Raw genomic sequence first — 10,858 nt, forward strand, 5'->3', positions numbered from 1 at the left:
AGTGAATCACTAAGCGTCTTCGCTTTACCCTGTATCTATGACCAACCTCACTCACTTCATGATGCAAGTTTCTAAGTTACCAGTGACAAACTTATGGAGGAGCATATCTTATGAACTTATGGATGGTATAAGGGTTAAGACGGAACTTCCGGTTTATGGGTCCAATTTTCTCTGTTATTTCTTACTTGCAAAAAGGAACGGTGTTGATAGGGTAAAGGTTAAAATCTACGCGTCTAGACTAGCTCGAAATTTCGAAGTATAGTTTAAAGGTTGGCGCGTTAGGGGGAGGTAAATTAGATGTACTTCCCTTCCCTTCTAGAGTTGTAAAAGAAAAACTGTTCTAGAAATACTAAGATTTGTGACACGTTGCATGTGAGTCATGTTTTAAAACTTCATTGTAGTAACGAATTTAAAATTACAATTCGGTGTGGTTAATTTTGATTTTAACTAATGAGGTATAATTATTAATTGTTACACATAACAATATGGTTGTTTTAATACGAAGTTATTTTATTCTTTTCATAGATTCAACCTCGGATAACGATGTACCGAAAATGGCTTCTGCCTTCTTCACAACACGAATCACTTCAGGACCTGAATTGGTCGAGTCTTCTTGTCCTTAAAGAATCTCCGTCACTGGTGAGTGTTAAACATTTCTTTATATTAATGTTTCAAATATCAAAATGAATTGCAACGAATGAGCAAAGGGTTACAAACATCAAAAACCACCGCGACAATAAACTAAGCCTTTGCAACCAAAAACATACCATTTACAAGTCAACTTACAAGCGTAATTACGCGCCACTTACTACAAGATACCTTGTAATCTTCAACCAAGGCTTAAAAGGTCATAGTTTATCTATAATTTCTTGTTTTATAATCGTTAATGGACGACTTACGTAATTCCCGAATGATGGTGTATAAGGTGTAGTGTTGCAGATGGCCGGCTTTCCTTTCAAAAGAGTAAATGGACATCTAACATGGTCAGCCACCTGGGATTCTTTTTCTTGTCCAGCCTTGCCCTTTTCCTTACTTTACTAAAGACAGTAAGAGCCTTTGAAAGCATTAGATAAAGGTGAAACCCAATTTTCCTTAGACTCTCGCGTCCCCTTACATCTTTACCTCGTTCGTTGGACCCTAAGCCTTGGCAAAGTCCCGCGCGCGCGCTCCCTTATATTTGGCGGGAAATTTTCTTCCCGCCTTAAGTAGATTTTAGAAATGGATAAATCGTATCCTGCAAACCCCAGGCTTAATGTCCTCGCACGGTATTTAAAACGTCTTCATTTTGTGTGTCAACGAGTCAATGACATCAAAGGGGGGAACAGTCTTTAAGGAGACGAGCCAAGGCCCAAGCAGCCAACCAAGGCTTAATATTAAATTGGTCCTTTGAGATTTAACGTAGGATGGCATCGTTAAGGTGACGAATAGAATTCCAAATCTCTCTTTACACCTCCAGGGAGAAATCTGTACTCCTTACGTACGTAGTAGTTAAATTAAGAATTATACCATCCTAGTCACTGGGGGATCAAAGTAGACTGGTCTAATTACTAAGCCTTTGCTACAAGTGCATGCAGTACGTGCTTTGATGGATGGCATTGGCCTGTGGGTGTTTGGATGCTTTTTTTATGTACTATTCCTTACTTACCTTAGGGGGAAACTCGTCTTGAGTGATTGGCTAATACGCCAAGGTAAATTAAAGGTCATTAGGGTTAGCTATATCCCTCGTTAAGCCTAATCGTTTTTAAACTATGCCTAGAATCCTTGCTGTTTCTCGAACAGTATTGTTATGGCGTAATTTAGATGCTCAGTGGCACCTCCTATGGGGGATGCTATGTTGAAAACAAATTTCTTTGACCCGCTCAAGGCTGTTCTTTGTCCGCGTTGTTGAAAGTTTGAGTTAGTTAGTTTCAAACATTTTGCCAAGGCCTAACAAATTCAACCATGGATCTTATAAATAATCCCTATAGGGGTTGGGAAAACTGGGAGAATGATTTATTTGTCGATACAAAAGTATGCAATGACAGAATATTAATGTTATCCAATTAGTAGCAAGGAAATTAAGATTAGTGTTAACGGAACGGTCATTCTAAATTTAATTTCAGTGACCTCAATCTGTTTTAAGCTAGGCGAGAAGTGGAGAGTAAAAAATTAGATAATCTGAATTATATTTTTTCTGCTATATCAAGTTGACTTTCAAGAAATTAAGTATTTTTTGAAATTTATCACTGTTTAAAGGGATGTACACTAAAATGTGTTATGTAGGGGCGGGGCCTATATCAAGTAAATAGAGCTCTTTGCCTGCAGTTTTTACCATTATCATTATCATTGCATTAGGAATGGGGATCGGCCTTTTGTTGAATCGTTTCACGCTTAGTCACGTGAATTTGCCCAATCACTACTTCGGGAAATAGTAACACTACTACTTCAAAATATAGTTCTTGGAACGCCCCTACATAAATGAAAGTACTGTATTCTCTTAAGCTCACTGCATATGCTAATTTCGTGCCCAAAAATTAATTCTTCGTTAATGTCTGGTCCTCTTTAGGATTACAGTGTCCATGTATGCCCAACTCTTAGTTCTAAGAGTTTGGTTTAATGTTCTTGAGCAGGTACTCGTAGGTAACGAAGGTATATTTAGATTTATTTCGTAATTTGACGTAGGTAGGTAGGCTCTAAGTTCCCGAACCTTAAACCCTTCTCCCATCACCCTGCCCTTCATCCTATAATTGACGAGACTTATAGGCGTTTCCTTCTCGTGTTAATTTAATTTGTTCATTTTCGTTCATTCCTAACGAATTTTGCTCGGCTCAGCTCTCTCTCTCTCTCTCTCTCTCTCTCTCTCTCTCTCTCTCTCTCTCTCTCTCTCTCTCTCTCTCTCTCTCTCTCTCTCTCTCTCTCTCTCTCTCTAATACTTTCACTAACTTGAACTATTCCTAATTCTAGGTATAGTACTTTCCTTTATGGTTTTAATTTAACTCGGAAGTTATGGGTATAATGAGAAGTAAGATGAGACTAGAAGTACTGATCTAACCAAATTTTTCACTTGGGGAAAGTGAATATTCTTGATAACACACCAACGGTTGGCCCTCTGGTAGCGGTTTCTGAATTTTCTTTCCAAAACGTGAGACGCTCGCGGCGGTAGACGGCCGAACTAGATTCAAGCACCCGCGTCCGTGTTCCGCGGCTTTGGGTTGAGGGGAAGGGGGGTAAGAAATGTTTTGGAACTCGACCAATTTTTTTTCTCTAGTTTAGGCGCATGGAATCAGCATAAAATCCTCAAATTTGTTCACTAGTGCCAGGATTTACTACCAATGCTATAGCTATTTACTTCTAGTCTCTTATCCTACTTCTGGTATAATTTGACTCGGAGGTAACGTGGATCACGCATCACCTGCCCTTCACTTACTTGCCTTACACTTTTCAAAATAATTCTTATTTACTTTTGGGTTAGTTTTGAACTCCTTCGAGTTTATTTACTTCGGTTTCTACACGGGTATTAGAAATGGCGGTAAATCTGAGGCGCTAATATGTCCGTAACCAAGCAACTGTATATGGATGGAGTTATTCACGTGTCTTGTTGTATCAAGAAGGGATATCTACTTTACTAGGGAGAAGGTATAAGATAAGTATTCGCGCGCCATAGTCCCGCAGTCCCCCTTTCAAAATATAAGGGGGGACGTAAAAGGAAGCCGGGCTATTTCGCTGCCTCTCCTCAGTCGGAAAATATGACTGTAATTTTCGTCGTTCGCGTCGCGCTGACGTGAGTTTTCAAGAACCAATGAGATGATGCTGGTTGTAAAACTTGAGGCGGGGATTAACTCCGGACCTACTATACGTTTGGACTGGAGATAAAGCTAGAAATGTGGATGAATGAATTTATACCTCCTCCCTAATAAACTAGATATCACTTCTTGCTTGTATATATATATCCACGAATTTTGTTTGTTTCCTATTTATACCTAAATTGGAGAAACGAACCCAAGAAAACCATGCTATACTGGTTCAGCCGTAGATATTATACTACTACAGTACGGTTGTAATATTTTTCTATTTTTCCTCTTTTAGCACGCGTTATAAGGCCAAGGCTTAGCTTAGTGAGTTAGTTGCGATCAATAAAATAGGGGTCCAGATGGTTTTGAGGTTATGACGATTGTTTTTGTTATATATTAGGGACCCATATAAAAGGCTAAGGGGCTGTAGGTAATAAAAACCGTTTTTCTTTTTTTCATCTCCTTCGTCTAGCTATTCTGTTCTATTATTAGTTTTTATATTTAGGCTTAAGATATTAGACATTTTATCTAATATGTTTTGTTCTTAATTCTTAACTTTTGCGAAAGAAGTCATTTCAACTTTTAAGTACAACAACTTCGGAGTATTCGTATTGAAGTCAGTTTATATAGAATCAATTTGGATCTTCTAGAAAAAGTTCTCGAAAAAGTTTAGAAACTTAAAGGGAGCGTGAAGAAACGGGTTTCGGTGTTATGAAATTTGAATGAGGTTCAAAGATGTTAATAAAACTTAGAGTAATGTTGACTTGAGTTGATTTTTTTTATTTTGTTTTAATTGGCGAAATTCGGTCGAAAAGATACGGCCATTTTTATTCTGTGTTTTACGATTTTTTGTTGAAAATCCGAGCGGCTGTCTCATTGGTCAACGTTTCAGCCAACCAAAGAAGGGAACACGAAACCCTTAGGCTTTGGTGAATGAACTTGGCAAGGCCTAAACCTTGAAGGAAGGAAGTTTGATTCAGGAGTAGAATAATTGGGAGCCATCCTAGGCTGTTTAAAATTCCCATCATGCTTTTCAAGGTTCATTCAGTGGTGCCACCTGTCGGTGGGAATATTTTATAAGCATGTGTAAATAGGAGTTCTTGTTGCTATAACCAGGTGGCAGTTAAAGATTGTGCACAACCAAGATTTTAAGGCTTAACATTAAGTTTATAAAATCGAATAAAAGCAACTTCTTTGAACCTTTCATGCTGCCTTTAAAACAGAACGAAAAGTTTAGTGAAAAAAGTGCAGTACAAAACAGTTGGTTCGAGAGATGTTACTTTTGGGTTCCTTTCTTTAGTTTCTTTAGGTTTTCCTTCTCAAGTTTAATCTTGGAGGAGGGAAGATTATATGGAGTAGAAATAGTACTCTATAAAGCGTTAACACGAGATAGCCCTTCCCTTCCCTTGCATGTCCTTAAAATTTACCCATAGAACCAGGTCGTTTTTAGGTTGCAAGCATAAGGTTTAGGCGCCACCTAGTTATAGCAACAAGAACTACTATTTACAATAAACTGGTAAAAATATTGCCACCGATAGATGGCAGCACTCAATACTGGCCAGCCATGAAAAGCACCCAACTACACCACTCCAGTATCAAACTTCCCTTCTCCAAGGTTTGGTAATAATTTAAAGAAAACGGAACTCCCCTGACAACGCAAACACCAAAGAACACTATACTTTCCGCCTTCGAAATTTGGAATGACTATACACTAAAAGAAATGCTTAGAGTTCTTTTGGGATTCCAATCGACTTTGTGCTTATGTTTTTCAGTGTACAGGCGACAACGTTAGATAAACCTTACCAAATAAACTTATATTACGTAACGTTAAAGAATGAAAAACACAAATTGAAATGAAACAAACAAGAAACACTGCGCGATTTCATAGGGTGTTTCTGAAAGGTCTGGAAGAAATTATGGGGGTGTTTTTTGGGCGATTTATAGAGTCGAAAATGATCTATGAACTTTTACTGTTTTGTTCTTGTTTACTACGTTTGAGGGTTGGTCTTCCATGGTTTTCATTGCGAAACGATCTCTTGGGACCTACTATAGAAAAAGAAAGTTTCCAAGTTTTACAGCGACTAGACAAAATACCATTTCCCTTCATATGAATTTTTTAGAATAAGTATTTTTTCTTAGTATTTGAAACCAGGGATAGATTTAATTTTAGAAGTAGGAATGGAGAACAGAGTAATCTGGGCGCGCGTCAAAGTCCCGGACCCCCTTCCACGGGACCGGGGGGGTATGAAAGAAGAGGCGGATGGGTCATAGCGACAGAGGTAAAAAGGAATTACGAATTTTCCGCCGTCCCCGTCAGCAACGTCATCAAAACGTAGTTTAAGTGAGCCAATAAGATAATTTAAAATTTTCGTTACGTGTTGGAGGGTGGGGCTCTATACTGGGCTATCAGTCGGGCTGAAGTAAATACTAACCGTTCTCCATTCCTACTTCTAAAATTAAATCTATCCCTGTTGAAACATTAAGTTTATGAAATGAATTGTGGAGCGATTGTATTATCCAGAATGAAATCAAAAATAGTTTAAAATGTATGATTCAAAAATGAAACCAAACTTTAATTAGTTTAAAAATGTATTATCCAAAAAGCACAATTACCTTAAGTCCAAAGGACTTCTATGAAGTCTTTGGACTTTCGCAATTACCCTTTTCATGTTTATGTTCATGTATGAATTCTAAATCTCATTTAGGAAGGGAGCTAAATTTATAAATATCCGGTGTGCTTAAAACTTTAAACAATTTTTACCATCCGGTTCTTCCATTCCGTAATGCGTTCTCTAACTGTAAGCCTTGGTCTCTAAATATTTTAATTATAAAAGTAGTCCATGCAGTGTCGATAAACTTAAAAGAGGGGCAGAAAAACATAAAGCATAAAATAGATGCGCGAATACGGTGCGCACAAACGTTTCATTCCTCCCATTTTTAGCTAGGGAGGGGGAAAGTTTGGAAACTAAAGTGGCGTCTGTGCTTTTGGACGCCTGACGTTTCAACATTAGGTCGCCTTTCCATCTCCCCTAGTACCTCCATGGTAAAAGTACTTAAACTCTGCGCTGAATTTAAATCTTAAAATGTAAGCATTTTAGGTAGGAATTAAATCAAATTAACCAATTTTCAAATGTTAAGACCATGTAGGCACGCACGGACCATATAACGTAATTTGCATAATTGTTAAAATTTCGGCGGCAAAATTGACAATGCCACGCATTCCTTTCAGTTGTCGACTTTGTCCAACGCTATAGGCGCTAATTGAAGTTAGTAGGCGGATATTAGGCCTAAATTACTATATACCAACCTACCATACTAAAAATAGCACCATTAAAAGCTCATGGCGTTCCAGGATTTTAACGGCTGAATAGCCATAATGACTCTGACCTTTTTATTTTTTTCATTGTCAAGTAAACAACCTCGGACACTGGGTTCCAAGAAATATAATTTGGCTGGCTTAGGTGACCGTTATTAAAAGCACAGTTTGGAAGTTAAAGAAGCCTTTAAAAAAGGAACTCTTTGAGCGTGAAATTACCCCCGACAAAGGCTTAGTTACGGTCACCTTGTAATAATCTTTGTTGTACCGCAAACATAGGGCCGTTTTCTTACTACATTCAGTTAATCTACTAGTGTTTTAGTGTTAATTATAACAGGGTTGAAGTCAATGAATTTGAAAATGTGTACGAAATTTAAAGGAATAGTCTGAGGGAATTGAATTTACCGTTTTTAAAAGTTGTGGGTAAAATCTTGAAGGAGAGATGAATGGAGGGGTAATCCCGAGGGGCTAGCCACTTGTGAAATCAAGTGTACACTCGACAAGAAATCATTTTGAAATCAAAGTAAATTCTTGAAATCATTTTGAAATCAAAGTGAATTCTTGAAATCATTTTGAAATCAAACTGAATTCTTGAAATCATTTTGAAATCAAAGTGAATTCTTGAATTCGTAGTGAAATCATATTGAAATCGTAGTGAAATCATAATGAAATCGTAGTGAAATCATATTGAATTCTAGAAATCGTCTTGAAATCATTTCGAAATCAAAACGCAGTCTTGAAATCATTTCGAAATCAAAACGCAATCTTGAAATCATTTCGAAATTAATATGAAGTCTGGAAATGATTTTGAATTCAAATTGAATACTTGAAATCATAGTGAATTCATAGTGAAATCATTGTGAATTCTTAGTGAAATCATTGTGAATTCTTGAAATCTTGGTCTATATTGGTTAAATCATTGTGAATTAGTATTAATCCTATAGGTAAATTCGAATACTACCCCAACGTCCATGTTTCTCTTTACACAATAATATTCAAATTGGTCTATTCCGAAGTATATTTAAGATGTTTGCATGACTCAGGCCGTGGGAAAATTCCGCGCTCGGTTCCGCGCCTAGCGCGGCCTAGTGGTGATTTTCCGAGGGGTCGGTCATTCATGAAATCCCGTACGCTACCCGTGAAATCCAATTTAAGAAATCCGAAATCAATGCTGATTTCGAAATCAAATAAAAAATCCGAAATCAGCAACGAAATCACAAAATCGGTAAAGAAATCATAAAATCAGTAAAAAAAATCACAAAATCAACAAAGAAATCACGAAATCAACATAAAAATCACAAAATCAGAAGCAAAATCAGTAAAGAAATCGTGAAATCCATTACAAAATTCACGAAATCCAAAATCAAAAGAAATCACAAAACCCGACGAAATTACGGGGAAAAATCTCAAAAACCTAGGAAATCACGCAAAAAACCTCAAAATCCCAGGAAATCACGCGAAAAACCTCAAAATCCCAGGAAATCACGCGAAAAACCTCAAAATCCCAGGAAATCACGCGAAAACCCTCAAAATCCCAGGAAATCACGCGAAAAACCTCAAAATCCAACGAAATCACGCGAAAAACCTCAAAATCCAACGAAATCAAGGGGAATATCGCAAAATCAGTCGAAATCACGGTAAAAATAGCAAAATCCGACGGAATCACGGGGAAAATCTCAAAATTCGATGAAATCCATTGGATTTTATCATATTCTGAAATCAAACAAAATCCGACGAAATCAAACGAAATCCGATGAAATCAAATGAAATCCGACGAAATCAAATGGGATTTCGAAATCCCGTACACTTTTTCCTAAACGTCCGACCCCTCGTGATTTTCCGTGATTTACCAGGCTAGCTAGATAGTGATTTCCTTGTAATTCTTGTGATTTCCTTGTAATTCTTGTGATTTCCTTGTAATTCTTGTGATTTCCTTGTAATTCTTGTGATTTCCTTGTAATTTCCTTGTAGTTCTTGTGATTTCCTTGTAATTCTTGTGATTTCCTTGTAATTCTTGTGATTTCCTTGTAATTCTTGTGATTTCCTTGTAATTCTTGTGATTTCCTTGTGCTTCTTGTGATTTCATAAAAATTTAGATTGAATTCATATGAAATCCTTGGAAATCAGATTGAATTCATATGAAATCCTTGGAAATCAGATTGAATTCATATGAAATCCTTGGAAATCAGATTGAATTCATATGAAATCCTTGGAAATCAGATTGAATTCATATGAAATCCTTGGAAATCAGATTGAATTCATATGAAATCCTTGGAAATCAGATTGAATTCATATGAAATCCTTGGAAATCAGATTGAATTCATATGAAATTATGTGAATTCTTTGGAAATCACATGAATTCTTTGGAAATCAAATTGAATTAATTTGAAATCAAATTGAATTCAGTGGAAATCAAATTGAATTCATTGGAAATCAGATTGAAATCATTGGAAATCAGATTGAAATCATTGGAAATCAGATTGAAATCATTGGAAATCAGATTGAAATCATTGGAAATCAAATTGAAATCATTGGAAATCAAATTGAAATCATTTGAAGTCGCTTGAAATCTTTGAACTCGCTTGAAATCATTTGAAATCGCATGAAGTCAATTGAAATCGCTTGAAGTCATTTGAAATCGCTTGAAATCTGAAATCACTTGTACACTCGGGTAATCCCCATACCGTTGCCTCTGTACCCCCACCTAAGGCACCGAAATCCTCACAGAATCCTCAGTGCCGTCCTCTTTTTGACAATAGTAGTACTAGCATGAACTAATATATATGGTTTTGTGACTAGGAGAATTGATACCAATTACACCAGGAGACCAAACTACTTGGTATTGCACTTTGTCCGCCTAGTAGCGTGGCTTCCTGGTGTAAATGGTATCAGTCCTCGTAGTCTGAAAACTATGTGTAGTTATAAATTCATGGTACTAATAATTTTTAGACACAAATAAAGACTTGGGTAGGCCTAAATGACTTCAGATGATCAGGTAAAACGTGGAAAGTCAGAGCATTTAAAACATGTTTAACATGTTTGTTAGTATTAATTGAAGAGATACTAACACTTTAAACCTAACCCACTGTTTTTGATTTAAAACTAAATCTTAAGAGAAAAATATCATTAAGTTAAGATACATCGTTTTCAGACTAGGATGATTCATACCATTTACACAAGGTGACCTGGACCCTGGCTTTTGACTCCACCTCGGAGTTTGGGCCTTTGGCCTCCTTATGTAACACCTGAAGCCAGGTCTCCTTGTGTAAAAGGTATAAATACTCCTAGTATAAAACTATGTATACCTCTTTAAGTTAAATATGTTCACGGAAGCGTCGGCTCGTGTTTGAACCCGCAATTTGAAAAACAAAAAATTTCCCTTATAATAACGGTTGTTACTAGCAAAGTACTAAGTACTTTTGTTTTCAGCTTTCTCTAAACGCTTTATTGCGTATTCGACCCATTTTAGCACGTGTTCGTCTAAGCATCGCGAAAAGGATCTACTACACACTACTCACGCTAGGCCTATTTCTCTTTATTTTCCCATTATTATTTTATGTACCTGTTGCCTGTTGTGTTTAATACCTTGGAAATATAAAAAAAGATATAATTACGAATATTCCAGGGATTGTATACTTCATTCTAGTTATTTCCTAGAAATACCCAACAGCGTGAAACGCTTATTCGTATATTCATAAGTTTATCATGCCTCTAAGTAGAGATATGACTGCTACTCCTATGACAATAGTGTTTGTCTGGCTCCCTTTAATGA

The 10,858-nt window shown here is 36.8% G+C and overlaps 1 protein-coding gene across 1 annotated transcript in view; it reads left to right on the forward strand.

Annotated features, from left to right (window-relative positions):
- Positions 1-526: 526 nt before the first annotated feature.
- Positions 527-10,858, forward strand: part of LOC149718362 (protein PALS1-like) — a 179,747-nt gene continuing 169,415 nt past the window's right edge. The window contains exon 1 of the mRNA XM_089842387.1: positions 527-639. The gene's annotated coding sequence lies outside the window, so the exon portion shown is untranslated. The remainder of the gene's footprint in view (positions 640-10,858) is intronic.

This window comes from Phalangium opilio, unplaced genomic scaffold, assembly GCF_054372755.1.
Source record: "Phalangium opilio isolate 3A_F unplaced genomic scaffold, DU_Popi_V2 ptg000002l_1, whole genome shotgun sequence".
In the NCBI taxonomy this organism is placed as follows: Eukaryota; Metazoa; Arthropoda; class Arachnida; order Opiliones; family Phalangiidae; genus Phalangium; species Phalangium opilio.